We start from the raw sequence: 18,516 nt of genomic DNA on the forward strand, positions 1-18,516 counted from the left end.
AACTGATGATAATCATATTAAGCAAATTAAGCTAATCTCAGAAAGACAAATATACTCTCTGATTTGAGCTTCCTAGATTTTATGTCAGTACATAAAATTGCGATTGTGTATGTGACTTGGAAGGAGAAGTGAAACTGTATAGGGGGAAAAAAGGACTAATGGAACAAGGAAAAGTTTAGAAAGGAAAAGAGATGGGGCTTGGGAGAAATCTGATCAGTATGCAATATATATATATTTGTATAAAATATATATATATATTTGTATAAAACATGCCCTTACACAACATAGTACCAGATACAATGAATATATATTATAAAAGCAAGTTTCAGCTTAAAACTTGATTGCCCCTCTATCCTGATTATATGGTGTTACATAAGGTGTTTAGTGTTAGGTTTTTCTCACCTGTGGCATAGAAGTTACTGCATTGCTTACTATGAAATGCATAAAAATTGAGGTAAGCATTTAGCTTGCTTTTGATGAGGCTTTAGCTATTATTTGACCCTTAGAGTTACATTGAAACCCTCACAGAAACATTTAACAATACCATAACAAAAATATAAAGAGTCTAATTTCTTAATTATTAAAATGACTTGTATTTATCAAGTGCTTATTATTTGGGAAACATGAACATTTTCATTTTAGGCCTCATTTAATCCTTTCCATAAGATAGTGCAGTAGATACAATTGTTCCTTCATTTCTCATGAGTAAACTACTTTAAGTAATTATAAAATGAGGTAAGTAGAACAGAGCTAGAGATAAACAGCATACAAATATATGCAGGCTTAGTTGCTTACTTCACTCTCTCCTGTGGTTCGATGACATCCATTCTAGGAACTTCTGCCCATGAAGAACTAACTGTAAATAAAAATCAACCTAACCATCTTTTTTAAAAATTGAATTTTACAATTGGTATATGTATTATATCAGCTCATTTTCCACATTTTTCATGAACCGATTTTAGCATATATATTCCTTAACATTCATAAATGCAAGGAGTTTCAAAATCACAAGTAACTACACCCCTTGTCTCTCCAAGAAAAATTACATTGGAGAGATTAAATTTGTAGAGAAGTTCATTTAGATTTATCCAGAAATTTACCTAAATAAAGAAACAATTAGTAAGGAAAAGAAAGGGCACCATAGAAGGAACCACACCAACATGCACACACACACACACACACACACACATAAACACACATAAACACACATGTTTTCAAATTTAAGAATCCAGAACTTTGGTTCCATCACTTCCTATAGCTGGTGAAAATTAAGACCTTTGAAATTGACACATTTTTGTCCTCGTGTTATCACCAGAATGTAGCAGCTCATTAGTCTTTACTCTCTTTATTAATATTCCACTCTCAATAAAAGAACTTCTACCATGTTAGACTCCCTGCCCTTTGTTTGGAGAGCAGTTTCTATTTCTCTTGCCTATAGTCCTCACTGATATGAGTGGACGGGCTTTTATAGTCCACCTTTTCATTACTTGTTTACAGGACAAATTTTTATAGCGATTGATCATTTTCCTTCTCGTCGCTCCTTTGTATCCCACGGTCATTCTTTTGCCATCTCTTCGATATTTCTGTCTACAAAGATGTGCCTATGTCCCCTAATTATGAGTGCTGATTCTTTTTTATATTCTCTGGAATATTTTATTAGGTTCTTAAGTATCTACATTTATTTTATATCTGTGTGTTTAGCACACGTTTGCATGTGGGCTCCAGGTTCTCACAAAAAGTAAAGGGAAAGTTTTATTTCTTGTCCTTTACCAATAATATAGTTAAAATGCGAGTCTTGAAGCAGAAGAAACCAAGAGTTGAAGCATTTTTATAACACTTATTTTTGGCTAGGCATCTGTACTGAATGTATCCCTCTAAACACTTGGCTCTATTTTCAAGTGTCCTAGTATTTATTTACTCTTTCCACTGTTATTATTGTTTTAAAAAAATATTTATAGGGCCTCTTGTCATATACCACTATTCTTCTACCAAAATTCAATAATGAAAATATGGACTGTCCACCTGAACCGTAACACTTTCCTTACTAATCTTTACGTATCAAGAACATATATAAAAATATATGTTACTCAATAGCACACATGTGAAATTCTTCATAAAGTAGTGGATTTTCATACAATATACAGGAAGCCTTAGGAGTGGAGGGGAGGAAGTGCCATACAATGATGATCTCTCCTATTAGACTTATTTGTAATTGCAATGGGACATCTCATGTTTTGTTTGCTACTCAAGTAACTACGTTATGTTATGTTATGTTAAAGATAAATAATACAGTTACATTTTACTAGAACTGAGATTATTTAAGAATTTTATAATATTTTCTGGTTTGAAATTATTTCAACAAACTTTCTCTGCACATCTGAGGATATTATTGTGTCCCCCAAACATCACACATATATACATATATATATAATGATATATTTATAATTATATATATATATATATCTTCCTTTAGTCCTCACAGACTCTGTGAGGGCCTTGCTGATCTACTGTGAATAAACAACAAACACAAACCTAAATAACCACAACTTGAGTTCTACCACGATGATGACTGCCATTGCAAGGTACAGCAAACCCGAATTATGAACATCGCCCATAGTCGCCAAGCTGACTGCAATTGTAAATGAAACATTTTGTAGCATCATTCTGTCTTGCCATGATGGCTGTCACTGCTCATAAAAGTGCCTTCATTACCAGTTCCAGTGTATGAGAGTTTCTTGTTTGGCACAGACAAGAGCTTAGAACACACATCTCTAAATAGGGTGATGTCCCATTAAATCCCTCTCCTCAGAGCTCAGGGAACCCTGCAGAAGAGGAGGTAAAAGGAGTGTAAAAGTCATAGGGGATGGAGGACATTAGGAAAACAAGGTCCTCTGAATCACCAAAGCTCATATTAATGAACTGACATTAAAACAAGCATAGAGCTTACACAAGTGTGCACCAGTTTCTCTATGTAGAGAAAATAATTTTCACTTCAGTATTTTTATGGGACGTCTGAGTGCATGGATGAGTGGGTCTCTGATTTTCGTGCTTTCTCTTGGCTACTTTATTTTTTTCTGTTGGTTTGCTTTGTGCAACTTCAGTGTGAGAGTTTTTGCTTCATCTTATATTTTATTTTGTTATGTTTTGTTATTTCTTAGAAGCCTGCTCTTTTCTAATGAGAGTCAGAAAGGAAATGCAATTGGATTGGAGGGGAGGTGGAAAGAAATAGAGAGAGGGGAGACTACAATCATGAAATATTATATGAGAAACAAATCTATTTTTAATAAAAGGGAAAACATTTTAATTAAAAAAGTTATCATGCCATCAAATTTAAAAGCCACTAACTAGTATAAGCAAAGAAATCAGGATTGCATTTTCCTTCTTTCTTTTCCGATAAATTATCTCTAGAAACAAGGGCTGCCTTCAAAACTGTGAACTCTCTAACAGAGAGACCCTATCATAACAAAGGCTAGTCCCTGGACAGAGGTACCGCATGGCATTCTACACAGCACCATGGTCAACAGATGACTCAAGTGACCTGACCCCAAATGATTCCTCAGTGACCGCAAATATTCCAGGGAACATTGCAGCAAGTCTGAGGTACATGTAGGAAAATGAAATAAGATCAAGAACCAATTTCTAAACATGATTTTGGCTAGAGATGTGCTACACCCAATGGATGAAAGATGCAAGGGCCTAATCCTAAACGAGTGAGATGTACGTCTCTGCCAAGCCTTCACAAATAAGAAAACGTGTGCGAATGGTAGCTCAGCAGTGGGATGAGAGATTAGTAAGAAAAACAAATTAATCCTGCCTAAGTTAACTCAGACATGGAGGAGGCAATGGACATGAATGTGGAAGCATCCTGTGGTGCCCAAAGTTTGGTTAAAGGTTTTGCAAGGCAGGCCTGGGGTGATTTATGCTCTTCTTAGTATGATGAATTATTTAATTGGAGAAAAACATGCAGGGGTACTTGTGGTTAAGAATTCATTGCAGTGTCCTGCTCATTAAGACAAAAGGTTTTTAAGACTTAATTTAGAAAGCAGTATCTTGTGTAGATTGAACATGCAAAATAAATTTTACTAACATTCTACCTTTTATATTTTTAATATTTAATTACCTATATGTGTATGAGAGGGATGGATGCCACGTGTGCACAGATGCCCGGGGGAGGGGACAGAAACAGGTGGTGGATTCCCTTGGAACTGGAGTTACACAGTTGTGAGCCACCTAGCATGGATGCCAGGAACTGAACTCTGGTCCTCTACCAGAGAAGCAAACACCCTTAATCCCCGAGCCATCTCGCCAACCCTGATAGTGCACATCGTATGGATACGATTCTCATTAGATTGGGGTTGATTTTTTTCATGTTTCTTGGTAAATCTAGCATATTATGGGAAATACTCCATTTCAAAAAATTCTTCGTTTGAAATATGCACAGAATAACAGCTTTGAGGTATTTTACAGTATAAGAAAACACATAGTTGTTACTGGTTGTCTTTCATGAGTGGTTGTATTATCTATGTTGAATTAGGCAACTATCGCAGAGGCTATCAGGAATAATCACTGGTAGAAAAACCTAGATGACTTCTCATTTCATTGTAATTTTTATTCTTTTATAATTTCATATACACATGTGAACAATAAAATATAATCATATCTGTCCCCCAGTTTCTCCTTCCAACTTGCCCCAGCATCACTCTGGGTCTACTTGCTGATTTCCTAAGGTCAGTCACAGCCTCGGCTCTCACAAGTTCTAGAGTGAAGCTCGAGAAAGTACATTTCTAGCATGTTACACAGCTAGCCCAGGGTCCTCAGTTTGTGTATATACCCATGTATATATTCCTAACAATATACAGACACACCGAAACACCTACTTTTAAAAATCAGTTACTGAAAGTGAAGGGTATGCCACTATTAAAAGATTTCTATATGCCTGCATATCATTTATCCAACAACAGTTATTAATCTGTTACTTTTTTCATATTTATGTAGTAGTGGGCATAACATATCTACCTTATTGAGTGGCTTTGATGCCCAAAGCTGCCCAAACCAATTCTCAGCTGCTGTGAACACTTTAAATGCTGAGGTCAAGTTGTCAGTAAACTCTTGCCTGGGTGGATTTAATGCCAGTCAGATAGATACAGAATTGGCATTTCAATAAGCTACTTGGATAAACTTTAATACATAACTTCTGTTAACCTGCAAGCCCTGATTAAAACACAAATAAATGAGAAAACCCCGTATTGTTAACTAAGCCCATTTTGCATACTTTCTGCTATCCCTTGTAATTGTGAGGGCATGTCAGACTGTATAATGAGGTCTGCTCGGTATTGCAAGGTCTTAGCTTTGCCCATTCTGTGTTATATTCGATACAGATGCTTTCTTGTGTGGGTTTATGGGCAGCTTACCTGTCTGGATTAGGAAAAAGGTTAAAGCCTTTAAAAGACAGTTTTCTGTCTCTGTCATTCCATTCTTAACTCTCTAAATGTTTCCTATAATTGGCGATCGCTGTTCAGAAGCCTAAGATTTCATTCATTTTTCACTTAATCAAAAATTGAAAAATAGCTATATTTAGTTTTTTAAGTATGATAATATTATGTTCGGTCCAACGGCATACTCAGACAAGCAGTTGGTTTTTTTTTTTTTTAACTGGAAGTTATACCTTCCACAGTCTTGTAAGTCAAAAGGAAAGAGAATTAGCGGGAGAGAGAGAGGGAGAGAGAGAGAGAGAGAGAATGCAAATAAGCTCAGAGAGAGAAAAAGAACAAGGAATGGAAACAACTACAAAGAAGCTAGCTAGGCTGGTGGAGGAAAACACTGCAGAGTTTAAGAAACATATGAATTGTGTTGCTCATAAGAAAATAAGTGCAAGTTATCCTCAGATATATATATATATATATATATATATATCCAATCAGATAAAGCAAACCTTAATGATGTAAGTCTAATAGATACAAACATGCCACATTCACCATGCTGACAAGTGATCTACCTTTATTTGCAGTCTGAAGTGAAACACGCCCCCAGTAATGCTGAAGCGTGTATGGGAGTCCACTTATATTGGGTTTCATGGTCTGAATTGATGAGGATGACTGACCAGGTCTCTTCCTCAAGGAGCAGGTTCCACCGAGATACGAACTAGGATCGCTGGATTCAGAGTTCAGAGCATAAACCATTACACCCCGGGAGCTGGTGCCGTCTACTTGGGGAAAACTAAGATGAAAAGTATAAAAATCAAACTACTTACTTTTGATGGTTAATCTTCCTTGTCATTCACTTAGGGGATACCCCTGGGGGTGTCTATTAGGTTGTTTCTGGAAGGATTTAACTGAGGAGGAAAACCCACGTTGAATGTAGGCAGCACCACTCCATAATCTGGGGCTGGGTCTCAGACTGAAATAAAAAGGAAAGGGAGAATGCTTATTGTTAACAGCAATGAGAATATATGAAATACCCAATGCAAAATCGTTTCCTCTTTTTAACAAAACTATAAAAGACAAAGTTAAAGCTTTAGGTCTTACGCTAACGCTGTGTCTCTATGAAGAATTGCTGCCAATGGCATAAGTAATTTAAAACTGCTTGCATTTGTGGGTGGGTGTGTGGGTGGGGGTGTGGGTGTAAGACTGTGGATTCTGTTCATTTGATCGTTCATTCAACTAATAGTATACAACTTCAGTGTGTAGCTTGTTGGGTGAATAAAATACAATTATAAAACCAGAGTCTTCTCTCAGGTCATATGGAAGCTTCCTAAGAACCTAACAGCTAATGGCTAAGACACAATGTAGCAAGGCTTTCTGGACCTCTAATGCTTGGGTACTCCTCTCAAACTTAATGAACCCTAATTTAGAATTAAATATAAATTACAAGTGGAAAAAAACTCAATGTAAACCTTGTACTTTTCCATTAGGGATCCCTGCTGAGGAGAAAAACGTGAGCCTTTAAGCTTCAGGGAGGACATGTCCCCTTTCCACTAGGAGGGCAGAGCCTCGGATGAGAACTAATTGTGCCATGATTGATTGATAGTTTCCCTCCTGTTGTCCCATACACACAACAAGAGGGAAGAGAGACGATCAATTAGGGGAACAATTAGTTCCAGTTCTGACAATGTTCTTGAGATTGCAGATGAAATTGCCTGGAAAACAAAAAGAACGTTCGAGATCAGGGATGAAACCTAAAGAAATAAATTTATATTCAAGCAAAGACAGAAGCCAGTTGCCTCGTTCTTCCGCAGGTGGGCCGTGTTAATGCGATAACAATTAGAGTCTGGCAGCAATTCATTAATAGGCTGTCAAAGCTAGTCAAGCTGTGTTCATGGTTTTGGAAGGCTGCAGATTCTTATCTCTGACGTGGCGTGGCTGAAAAGCTAAATGTGATAAATTACATTCAAGGAAGAAATTCTGCGATGCCCCTTGAAAACAGGAGCAACGAAACATCGCAATCCTATACCTTCTTTGGCGTTCCGTGTTTCATAGAGTAAATATCATATGTGAAAGTATTCCAAGATCAAAGAGACTGATGAACCTGTCCTGGTAAAGCAAGAGTCACCATGTAGTAGTACAGCTTGACAGGACGTTTGGTTCACAGAAGTCTTTAGATGTCAGGGTTGTTATAACGATTAAAATGTAAAATTTAGGAGACAGAGGAAATCCAGACAGAGATGCAGGATGTCTCCGGTGCTGAGGCTAGTGTGATGATCTGATCTTGGCCAAAGTCACAAGGTCCCCTAGTTCAGAGCCTGAGACAGGAAGCAGGGATAAATGAATACTAGTGGTGAATGATTCTTTAGTTAAGAGATGGACAAAGGAATCTATTTATTAATTTAATACAAATTGTTTCTATTAAAGCAAAATATAGATATAGAAGGGAATTTAAAATCATTACTTCCAGAACAGTTTGTGCCTAGAGGCTAGCCTTAGACTGACTGGTCAAAACTGCCTCTCCTGGGGCTGGAGAGATGGCTCAGCAGTTCAGAGCACTGACTGCTCTTCCAGAGGACCAGGGTTCAGTTCCCAGCACCCACATGGCAGCTCCCAACTGTGACTCCAGTTCCACGGGATCCAATACCCTCCCACAGACCTATATGAAGGCAAAAGCAGCAATGCATATAAAATAAATAAATTTTTTTAAAAAAAAACTGCCTCTCCCAGGATGTAAGGTTCTAATCAGTTCCATGTTGTGTGTCAGTTTGTATAGAGTTCAATAAAGGACTCAACAGGATATTGCCGTAGACTTGTGGAGTAGGTGGTGATTGTGGTGGTATGCTTGTTTTTAATAATTAAAACCCAAACATGTTTTAAGAAGAATTATCTAGAGTTATTGAAATCCCATTCCCACAGAGTTAATAGGTTTTGGGTTCTTTTTTTTTTAAGAGAAAAAAAAAACAAGTAAAGCATAGAAAATTACTTCTAAATGTTATCTTCAGAATAGGAATAAATTTATCTCATGCCAATTTTTCTAACAATCAAATCATGTCAAAATTTGTTACCAAATTCCGTTTTGTAATTACATTCTAGGAATTAAGTTGGAAGAAAAGCAAATTGATATTCTCAGCTCCTTATCTTTGCTATTTTAATGCTTATATCTACTTCCATTTTAATTAATTTTACTAATCCATTTAGTTAATGAATAAGTAAATCAGCACCACGAGAAAAAAAAACATCAGTTGCAGAGAATTGTTAATTCAGAAGTGACCCACAGCAACCAAAGTGAACCTGTCAACGTAGCTTTGCTGTTTTGTTAATATTCTAATTTCCGTCTTATTGTTCTTCATAGAGCAAAATGTTTCACAGTTAATCTCTATGGTACTTTTGTTTCTAAGCTCTCTAAAATACGTTTCCTTGGCAGTCGCCAAGTCTTTGAATATAAATTGATTTTATGCAATACACTGAAAACAAGTATTTTATTGATATAAATGGCTCCTTTATTTGTAGAATTACACAAAAATTATTTTGAAGCAGCGGGAGTTATAGCTGGACGGTATTAGAATTTCATGCCTAAATCAAGTTGAACATTAATTTTATGAGGTTTTTTTTTTGTTGCCCTTCTTTTAGGCAGTAGGGCAAATGACTATGGTTATAAGTACCTGGGAATTAGAGATGTAGGGGAGAAAAAGCTTTCAAAACAAGATGTTCGAAATGACAAAATGGTTGTGTGGATATCGGTACAGTTTTTCTTTCATTCTTATTCATAAAGAAATACTTAGGTTTGAGGATATTAGTCTTTTTCTTGCCACTGATTGTTTATAAATGACTTAGTTTAAATTATATATGTGATACAGAAAATATCAAAACATCATGGAGAATGACCCCCGGAGGAAGGAAAAGCCGAGTGAACTTTGGGAAAGTATTTTCTGATATCAGTTTATATTGTGCTATACTATTGGTATCTAGTCTTCCTGCATTGAGGAAGTGGTTTTAATCTTTAGCCAACATGGCCAAAAGAAGCGTCTCAAGAGCATGAGAGAATCGTGTGGCTGTCTAAGCTCCTTCAATGCACTCGAATGCCACACTGAATTTATCTCTCAGGCATGTTTTCATGTTCTCATCTCAGAATGTTTCATCATTCACAACTGCGTGTGCAGTCTCTGATGATGGAGTTCTCCACGCTACCCTCTCAGTCAGCTGCTTTGCGCAGTTTTCTCTCTAACACCTTCAGCAAAAATGTTGCCTGGACTCTTTAGTCGCAATGAATAGCGGCATGATTTTGCAGCTACAAGTTCCTGGAGTCTCTATAGCCATTTCCTCTCTGCCAGCTGCCTTCTCTCTCGCCATCATCAGCATTTTGTGACATAAGAGAGTCAGTAATGATGTACGCCCAGAATCTTGTAGACATTATGCCCAGTGTAGCTTTAAAGCACACCTCCAGTCTCCTTATTAAAATGTCCTCTTACCTCTTTAAATACCAATTCTCCTGAGAACTGAGAGTGATCTGATCTCACCTGTAAAACGCAGAAATGTACTGAAACCTGTCCAACATCAGAATATAAATCAAGATTAATGTGCAATTTACCTAAGTTTGTATCATTTAGTCTTGCACAAAAGAGTAAGGCAAAATTGGGTCTATGCAGAGACCTGGATTTCGTCAGTAACTTCAAGCGCCTGCCATTTTCTGGTATAGACTGAGAGGTGCTAAGTGTTGCAAAATTAAGGTTGCTGGCAGACAAAATTGTTACTTAGGTAGAAAATCGTTACCTACTATAATTCTTCAAATGTAATAATAATACATAAAAGTCCAGATCTTTCTTCTTTCCCATTATAAAGCGAATGGGGCATTTTATGTATTGGAGAAAAGAAAATGAAATATTCTCCTTAGGATAAATGGAACTTCTATTACTTGGAGCATGTTAACTAGAAGTGCTTATTGATTTTTTTTCAGCTTTCAAAGGAAAAATATGGAAAAGGGCAAAGGACATGAACTCTGGGCTCCATGGAAATACTTTAATAAATCAGAAATTCTGAGATGTTTGTTAAACACAGAAGACATTTTCTAATCATTGATGACATTAGTAGATTTGGGGAAACAGCAGAACAGAACTCCTTGTAAGAAACCTACTCCAGAGAGAAGGCTCCTTTTTTCCTCTTGGCCCTTGATGCTCACAAACTGTCCAAGGATGTCCTCTTGGAGAGCCAGTGTTGCACAGTGATACATTAACAAGGAAGTGTCCCTTTATCTATAAACAGCTGGCTCCAGTTTCAAGAGAGGTACTCGGGGTCACTATGAGAATCTCTGAATGGATGGGAAGGGAGTAGGGCCCAGACAGGAGGACCCAAAGAGAAACATAGTAGAGCACTCTTATCTCAGAAGAGTATGGAGAGAATTAGATATAGCCCCTGCCAGAAGGTAAACTCGTTCAAGAAGTCTCCTCCTCACACAGTCCTCCTCCTAGCGCACAGAGGCCATTGCTGCTACCTGTTGACTTATCTAGAAGGAAGGGTGTTCCTCACACATATGTCACCTAAAGGAACCAAGCATTGATTGCTCGTGTTGCACCAGTGCAATCATTACTGACCTATGGTGATATTATTTTCTTTCTTTTCAGTAAAGGTAGAAACACCGGTTCAGCATAGACATGATACCCACCCATCTCTAAGCCAAGGAGAGATAGCATCATGACAGAGTCCTCTAAAATTGATCATGCTAATGCCCTGTGTGCTTGGTAGGCAGCTCTTAACTCCACCACATCCCTTAAGAAGAGTCCCCTCTCTCTTTAACCAAGCTTACTGTATTTTTTAAACCCCAATTCTGTCATCTCATTTTGAACTTTTCTTCTTTTAGGAATGTGAACTTTTTACTTTTTGAACTTTATAATAATGTTTAGCATGAAAATTCTAGTATGAGGTTACCTTTTAGGCTTTTTTGGTTTAACATTTATTAATTAAGTTTGAGAGTATAAGTGTGTGTGTGTGTGTGTGTGTGTGTGTGAGAGAGAGAGAGAGAGAGAGAGAGAGAGAGAGAGAGAGAGAGAGAGAGAGGCAGGCAGACAGACAGACGAATCATTGATGAGAACTATGTTCATCATTGGTGAAGATGATGTCAAAGAACAACTTTGGGAGTTGATTTCCTCATTTGATCATGTGAACTGTGAGTCCCAGGGGTCGAATTCAGGTCATCAGTCTTGATCATGAAGCTGTTACTAACCAAAGCATGGTATCAGGCCTTATTTAACTTTTAACTCGTGTAGTCTGATTCTGTCATTTTAGTGCAGTTGCATTATTAGCGCCTCACTAGCAATTTCTTCTCTCTTCTTTTAAAGCACAAAACTTCATCAAAGTTTTTATTCCTTTTTTAATCATCTTTCTTGATTTTTGTCATTGATTGCAAAAGCTACTGAGTAGTTTCTATGAACCATGTCCCTGGTAAACAAGTAGAACTTACACTGAGTCATACCTCTTAATTCATTCATACTTCACCTCCTAAAATACAGCGTGACTTTTAGCTGATTAGTCAACACTCATATTTTATTCATGCTATCAGCATATTTTTACCATAATAAAAATGTTCATTTATCTACACTCTGATATTAAGGTATGAATTTGTAATGGTATATCCTCACTCAGAAATGTCTCCTTAGCCAGTTGGCTATTAATTTAGGTTCAGCTACATGTGTTACCTATTCTGAATAAAAACAGTTGCACATTAGAGGCATGGAAGAAAAATATCTGGCTAAATATGAATGTTTTCTTGATATATGGAGATAATGCCACGTACACATCACAGTCTGTCACCTGACTGGAGGCATAAACTTGAGGTTTGAGAAATCAGCAACCTTGGTCTTCTGATGAAAAGTGCCACAGAGCCTCCCTGTATCTGTTGCTTTTGTTCCATAAAGATGATGCCTATTTGTGGATACTGAGAGCTGAAGCAATGTCACATCTTAGTCTGTTTATAAGTTTTCCAATTTATCATGCAAAGATGTTTGTCACCCTTAGTGCTTTAAATCCGCTTTTAGTTTTCACATGTTGCTCCTAACATCCATTTGTTGATAAATAAGTATGGGGAAATTGCCTAAAGAGATGAGCAAGCCACCTACAGAATAACGTCATATTAATAAAATCCCAGTGCCTGTGTTTACTAAACGGGAGATGAAAAGCCGCCTTAGCTCTCCATGGTGCTCTTATCTGCAAGCCAGGCTCCACGATTGTCACGCTGAAGAGTAGGTGGGCCAAAGACTCAACAGGAACCATTCTTATCTCCTTCTTTCCTTTGACAATCTCAATACACACCGTGACACATTCTTAGTCTGCTTGTTGAGTGCCCCATATAGGGACCGTTATTGTCCTTAAGAAAGCACAAGTTTAGAAACCAAAATCTGTTATCAGTTAATGTTTCTTCAAAGTATTGCTTCAATGTACGATGCTGATGTTATTTTATGAGAAATCTGCTCATTTTTTCCTTTTGTTGAAAATAGACTTTGTTTCTTACATAATATATCCTGGTTACGGTTTCCCCTCCCTCAGCTCCTCCTAGGTCTGTCCCACTTCCTCCCATCCAGATCCACCTCTTTCTGTCTCTATTAGAAGAGAAACGGGCTTCTAAGGGATTATAATAAAATAAAAGCTAAAACATCCAAATAGGACAAAGCAAACAGAAAGAAAGGAGTCCAAGAAAAGACATAAGAAATAGAATAGATGCAGAGACCCACTCGTTCGCACACTTAGGAATCCCACAAAAACAACAAACTCAAAGCCATAATATATACACACAAAAAACTGTAGTGTAAAATACAGGACAATATAAATAAAAATACAGAAATAAAATAAAAATTAATTTTAAAAATAGGATAGAATATTTTAAAAAAATAAGAAAAAAATGCCCTAATAAGACTTTATGAAATAAGAAACTTCTAAAGGTACTACTGAGTTCCTTTTCTGTTGGCCACCTACTGCTGGGCCTGCAGCCTATTCTTAAGAGTAGTTTAACCAAAGGAATTTTATTGGGGGAACAAACTACTCTTAAGAACAGCCTGCAGACTGATACCCACACATCAGCAAATACAAGCCATATTTACCTTTCTAGGTATAGGTTACCACACCCATGATGATTTTTTTTCTAGTTCCATCCATTTACCTGTGAATTTTATAATATCATTTTTTTAATGACTGAGTGATACTCCATTGTGAAAATATACCACCTTTTCTTTATCTGTTAATCAGCTGTGAGACATCTAGCTTCTTTCTAGTTTCTCACTACTATGACTAGAGCCGCAATGAACATGTATGAGAAAGTCTCTGTGGTAGGATCAAGCATCCTTTGGGTGTATGTCCAAAAGTAGTATAGCTGGATGAATTCCCATTTTCCAAAGAAACTGTCACGCTGATTATGACAGCATCTGTAAAAGTTTGCACTCCCATCAGCAATGGATAAGCGCTAACTCATCTTCCTCCACAGACTCACCACCATGAGCTGGCACGAGTTTTATTGATCTTAGCCACCCTGATGAGTGTTAGATAAAATTTCAAAGTAGATTTGATTGGCATTTCCTTGGTGACTAAGAATGTTGTACATTTAAGTATTTCTCAGCCAATTTGAGCTTCCTCTGTACCTCAGTTTTTAAATTGGGCTATTTTTTTTCTTGATATCTGGCTTTTTGAGTTCTTTATAGCTTTTAGAAATTAGCCCTCTGTCCCATGTATAATCGGTAAAAATCTTTTCCCATTCTGAAGGATGCTGCTCTGTCTGAGTGAAGGTGTTCTTGGTGTGCGGAGGTTACTCCGTTTCATAGGGTCACCTTTATTAATTGTTGATCTAAGTGTCTGTGCTAAAGGTGTTTGGTTCAGAAAGTCTTTTTCCCGGGGCCAGTGAGTTCAAGGTTATTCTGGTTTTCTCTTCAATCAAGTTAAATGGATCTGGCTTTATGTTGAGGTCATTGATCTTTTTGGAGTAGACTTTAGTGTAGAGTGATAAGTATGGATCGATTTGGATGTTCTACGTACCGCCGTCTAGTTTGTCCAGTACTATTTGTGGATGAAGCTTTTTTCAGTGTGTATTTCTAGCTTCATTATCAAAAATCAGCTGTCTATTGGTGTATAGATTTATGTCTGGGTCTTCAATTTGATTCCATTAATCAGCTACTCCCCTAGTAATCACAGATAGATATCTGATGTTACAAAGTTTTTCTCCCCATTTAACTCCCTGGTTGGCTTCTAAATTATTCCCAGCAAAGTATAACTAGCTGTACATTGCCATATTAAACATTTTCACTAATGATGAGCATGTTAAAAGGTAGGCCATTAAAGTCAAATATTATATGCCAAACTGGATCTTTCTCTAAACCCTTTACAGCATTTCAATTAAAAGAAATAAGTCACAAACAGATTTTCTTATATTTCACATCAACTCAGTTCTTATCTAGCTAACATGTGGATGGGTTGCAGGGCATCACACTTTGGTTTATAATCTAAACGTATGGAACAGTTTCTAAATAATAAATAAGGTAACTGTCCCTTAAATCTGTTGAGAATCTGAAGCTAAGGGTCAGAGCTACAAACAAATAACAAGCATCAAGAGGAGATCAAATTACCCAAACATAGCATAAAATAAGCCTACAAAAAAAAGTAGATGTTTGCATTGTTATTGTGAAATCAGCTTGTAGCTTGTTTATAAGTACTGCCTCCTGGCTGCAAGCAACAGATCGTGGCATATAAACTGTCTTACAGAAAGTGTACTGCCTTCTTCTGCATGTCCCAAGACAAGAAGTGGTTAGTGATGAGACTCAGCATCACTGTTAAGGTCACGGTTGCTACCAACCTTCAACTCTGCCATTCATAAAGGATCAGTTCTCCTTCACCCGCTTCTCTCGTATTCACAACAGTTCCAGGTCCCAGAGCAACCACAGGACCAACAAGCAAAGAAGAAAGGTGTTGATTTCTGTGGGTACCTTCATTATTAAAGTAAGGGGGAAAAAAGTTCTCAGAAGGAACCCAACACACTTCTTCTTATATCACAACATAATCTGTCTCCCGTGGTCTCAGAGCAACTACTGGGAAAATGAAGCAGTTAGTATGACTGATACATAAACTAAGATTTCCCTATGAGATGTGGTGAGGTTATCTCCCTAGGACCACAGCTATCCAGAAACAACAAAACAATGCGTTTGTTTTACATTGTAGGGAAGGGATGTGTTATTCTGTAGATTATGGATACTCCTTGTTTGGGTTTTATATTCACAAAAATCCACTAACATAATAAATAAAGGTCAAATTTGGGAAGAAGTAAGCAAAATTGATACCTTCCATGCTTTATAGCTGAGATGTTTCGAATACGGACACAAACAGTGCTGAACTTTGTGGTTTCTTTGTGGCCCTCTCAGTAATTTTCTAAGCGATGTGTTTTTCTCAGTACAGTCTCCCACAATAATTTCTCCAGCCAATAACTCTGACTCTGAGCTTTTCTTTCTCAGCAAGTCTGAGAGATATTCATTACAATTTCTCTTCATTTAAAACAGGGTGAGGATTATTCAGAACACTTTGTATCGATCTGGGCACATGTAGGCACACCATTTAGCCACTCCAACATTTGTTTACTTAACTAATAAAAAAATTTCATGGGCAGTGGAACAAGCCTAGTTTAGTGAAAACCTTAGCTCTGCCACTTACTAGCTGTGAAACTAGTAAAATACCTGAATATTACATTTTAGTAAGTATTGTATTCTTTTTTTTTATTACTATGCTATTCCGAGCTGAAAGATTGGAGCATTTTCCCAACCATTGGGTTTACCACAATTGGAGCTGCGGATCGATGTTCAAGCTTTGCTTCACTGTGTGGCAAAACAATGACAGTTTGAGCAGTTTGATAAAAGAGGGCTTTGTGCTACCAGCTTAGACTCTCTCTCGAGTGCCTGCAGTTCAGAAACAGCGAGAGCTCAGAGCGGTGCTTCAACAAAGCAAGGGAAAATGGGAATTCCAAATCATTTGTCTGTGGTTTCTATAGAAAGCGTTTTGAGAGCCAGTTGGCTTCAACCAACTAACCTGTGTTTCTTCAAAAACTGCCAAAGCGTCTAATTTTATCTTACTATACAAAAGTGAAAGAGGCGCTTCAATTAATATTGGACTTTGGAGCATATAAAAATTGATCCACAGATGATGTCAACTCCAAATGAAATAGTGAACAACAGAAAAGATAAAATAAAATCATGGCTATCACCAACAATGGGGCAAACACAAATTTAGAAAAACCATCCAATCTATATTGCTTTTATTTCCTGCTGGGTTTTCATGTTCATCTTCCCTATCAAATATAAGGAAGGAAAGAGGAAAAAAAGGGAGAGCTAAAAAAGGGAGAGGGGGAAGGAAGGAGGGAAAAGGGAAAGCTAGAACTTTGCCATTTTTATGACACTAAACAATATACTTGAAGTCTTTCCAGTGCATTTGAAAAGCTATTTTGTTTTCCCTTCCTGACCACAACCTTGTCCTTCAAGCTGAAGTCTTTGGAGACTCATTAAAAGCATAAGTGTTTTCCAGTGCGGACTGGCAATTTAAAAACAAGGGTGGTTTTTGAAGCTTCAGTAATAAAATATTTTCTTAAAATAGAAGTGGATGCAAAATTAGCAATGTTAATTTTATGAATTCATTGTCAAATGCTTTTAGGAACAACTCTAATGTTCCATGTTTTCAGAGATTTGTGTCCTTACCATAGGGGAATTTCCAGGTTTATAAAAGATTTCTTGATTTTATTTTGTCATTATGTAATAGTTGAATGTTTTGGTTTTGACTTACTTTTGGTTTATTATTTCAGCCCCTATTATATTAATCTGAGAGAAAAACTAATGTAGCAATGAATAGAATTTTTATTTTTACCTAATTCCTATAAAATTTATACTGTTTAAAATTACTAAACATAACTGAAAGAATGAGATACTAAGCTTGTTCAAATTTTTATGAAGCTTATCATTTTATAATATTGAAAAATAACATTTACTTTTCATCTCATGGTTTTTGACTCTAAGAAACCATTAATTATAAAGTTCACTATCATTTTATATTCCCTCACCAGAAATAATTACAAAATAAATTATGCCGATATAAAGTCATAGCATTGAATTTTATGTTGCAGATTTCATTAGACATTTTATTTATTTATCCATTTCCATTAAAAAATTTATACTTTCTCCCCTCCTCCCATTCCCCTCCCACTCCCCCACTCACTCTCCTCCCCCCTCCCTCCTTAGGAGAGGGCAGGGAAGTCCAAGGAACTCCCCACTACATCCAAGCCTAGGAAGCTTTGCATCCAAATAGACTAGGGCCCCAAAAAGCCAGTACACGCAGTAGACACAAGTCCCAGTGCCTTTATCAATGGCTTCTCAATCAGCCCCCATTGTCAGCCACATGCACAGAGTCCGGTTTGATTACATGCTCATTCAGTTCAAGTCCAGCTGGGTTTGGTGAGCTCCCATGAGAACAGGCACACTGTCTCAGTGGGTGGACCAACCCCCCGCAGTCCAGACTTCCTTGCTCATCTTCTCCCTCCTTCTGCCGTTCAACTGGACCTTGGGAGCTCAGACCGTTGCTCTGATGAGGGTCTCTGTCTCTATCTCCATCTGTAGCTGGATGAAGATTCTATGGTGATATTCAAGATAATCATCAGTGTGTTAGTGGGGAAAGGCCAGTTCAGGCACCCTCTGCTCTGCTGCCCAAGGACCTAGCTGGGGACATCCCAGGGGACACCTGGGATCCCCTCTAGATCCAAGTCTCTTGCCAACCCTAAAATGGCTCCCTTAATGTAGATATCTTCTTCCCTGCTCCTATATCCGCCCTTCCTCCATCTCCACCCTCCCACTCCCCTAATCTTTGAGGCAATCTTGTAAACATGATAAAAGGGGAAAAAAACAGCATCTCCCAAGTGATATTAGGTATGCTCTACCTCTGCTCTAGGCCCCGCCCCCTGTGGGACCTTGCCCCTCCCCTATGCCCCAGGCTCCACCCCTGTGGAGCCCCACAAGGCATCTTGGTAGACTGCCTCTAAGCCCCTGATTGGGCAAGCTGCAGTGGGCCCAAGGCCTGCTTGAGTGGAACCAAG

At 37.6% G+C, this 18,516-nt stretch overlaps 1 protein-coding gene across 3 annotated transcripts in view; it reads left to right on the forward strand.

The window, feature by feature from the left end:
• Syt1 (synaptotagmin 1) overlaps window positions 1-18,516 on the forward strand; it is a 492,018-nt gene that overhangs the window by 275,750 nt on the left and 197,752 nt on the right. The window lies entirely within an intron of this gene.

Source organism: Microtus pennsylvanicus, chromosome 20, assembly GCF_037038515.1.
Source record: "Microtus pennsylvanicus isolate mMicPen1 chromosome 20, mMicPen1.hap1, whole genome shotgun sequence".
NCBI classification, from domain to species: Eukaryota; Metazoa; Chordata; class Mammalia; order Rodentia; family Cricetidae; genus Microtus; species Microtus pennsylvanicus.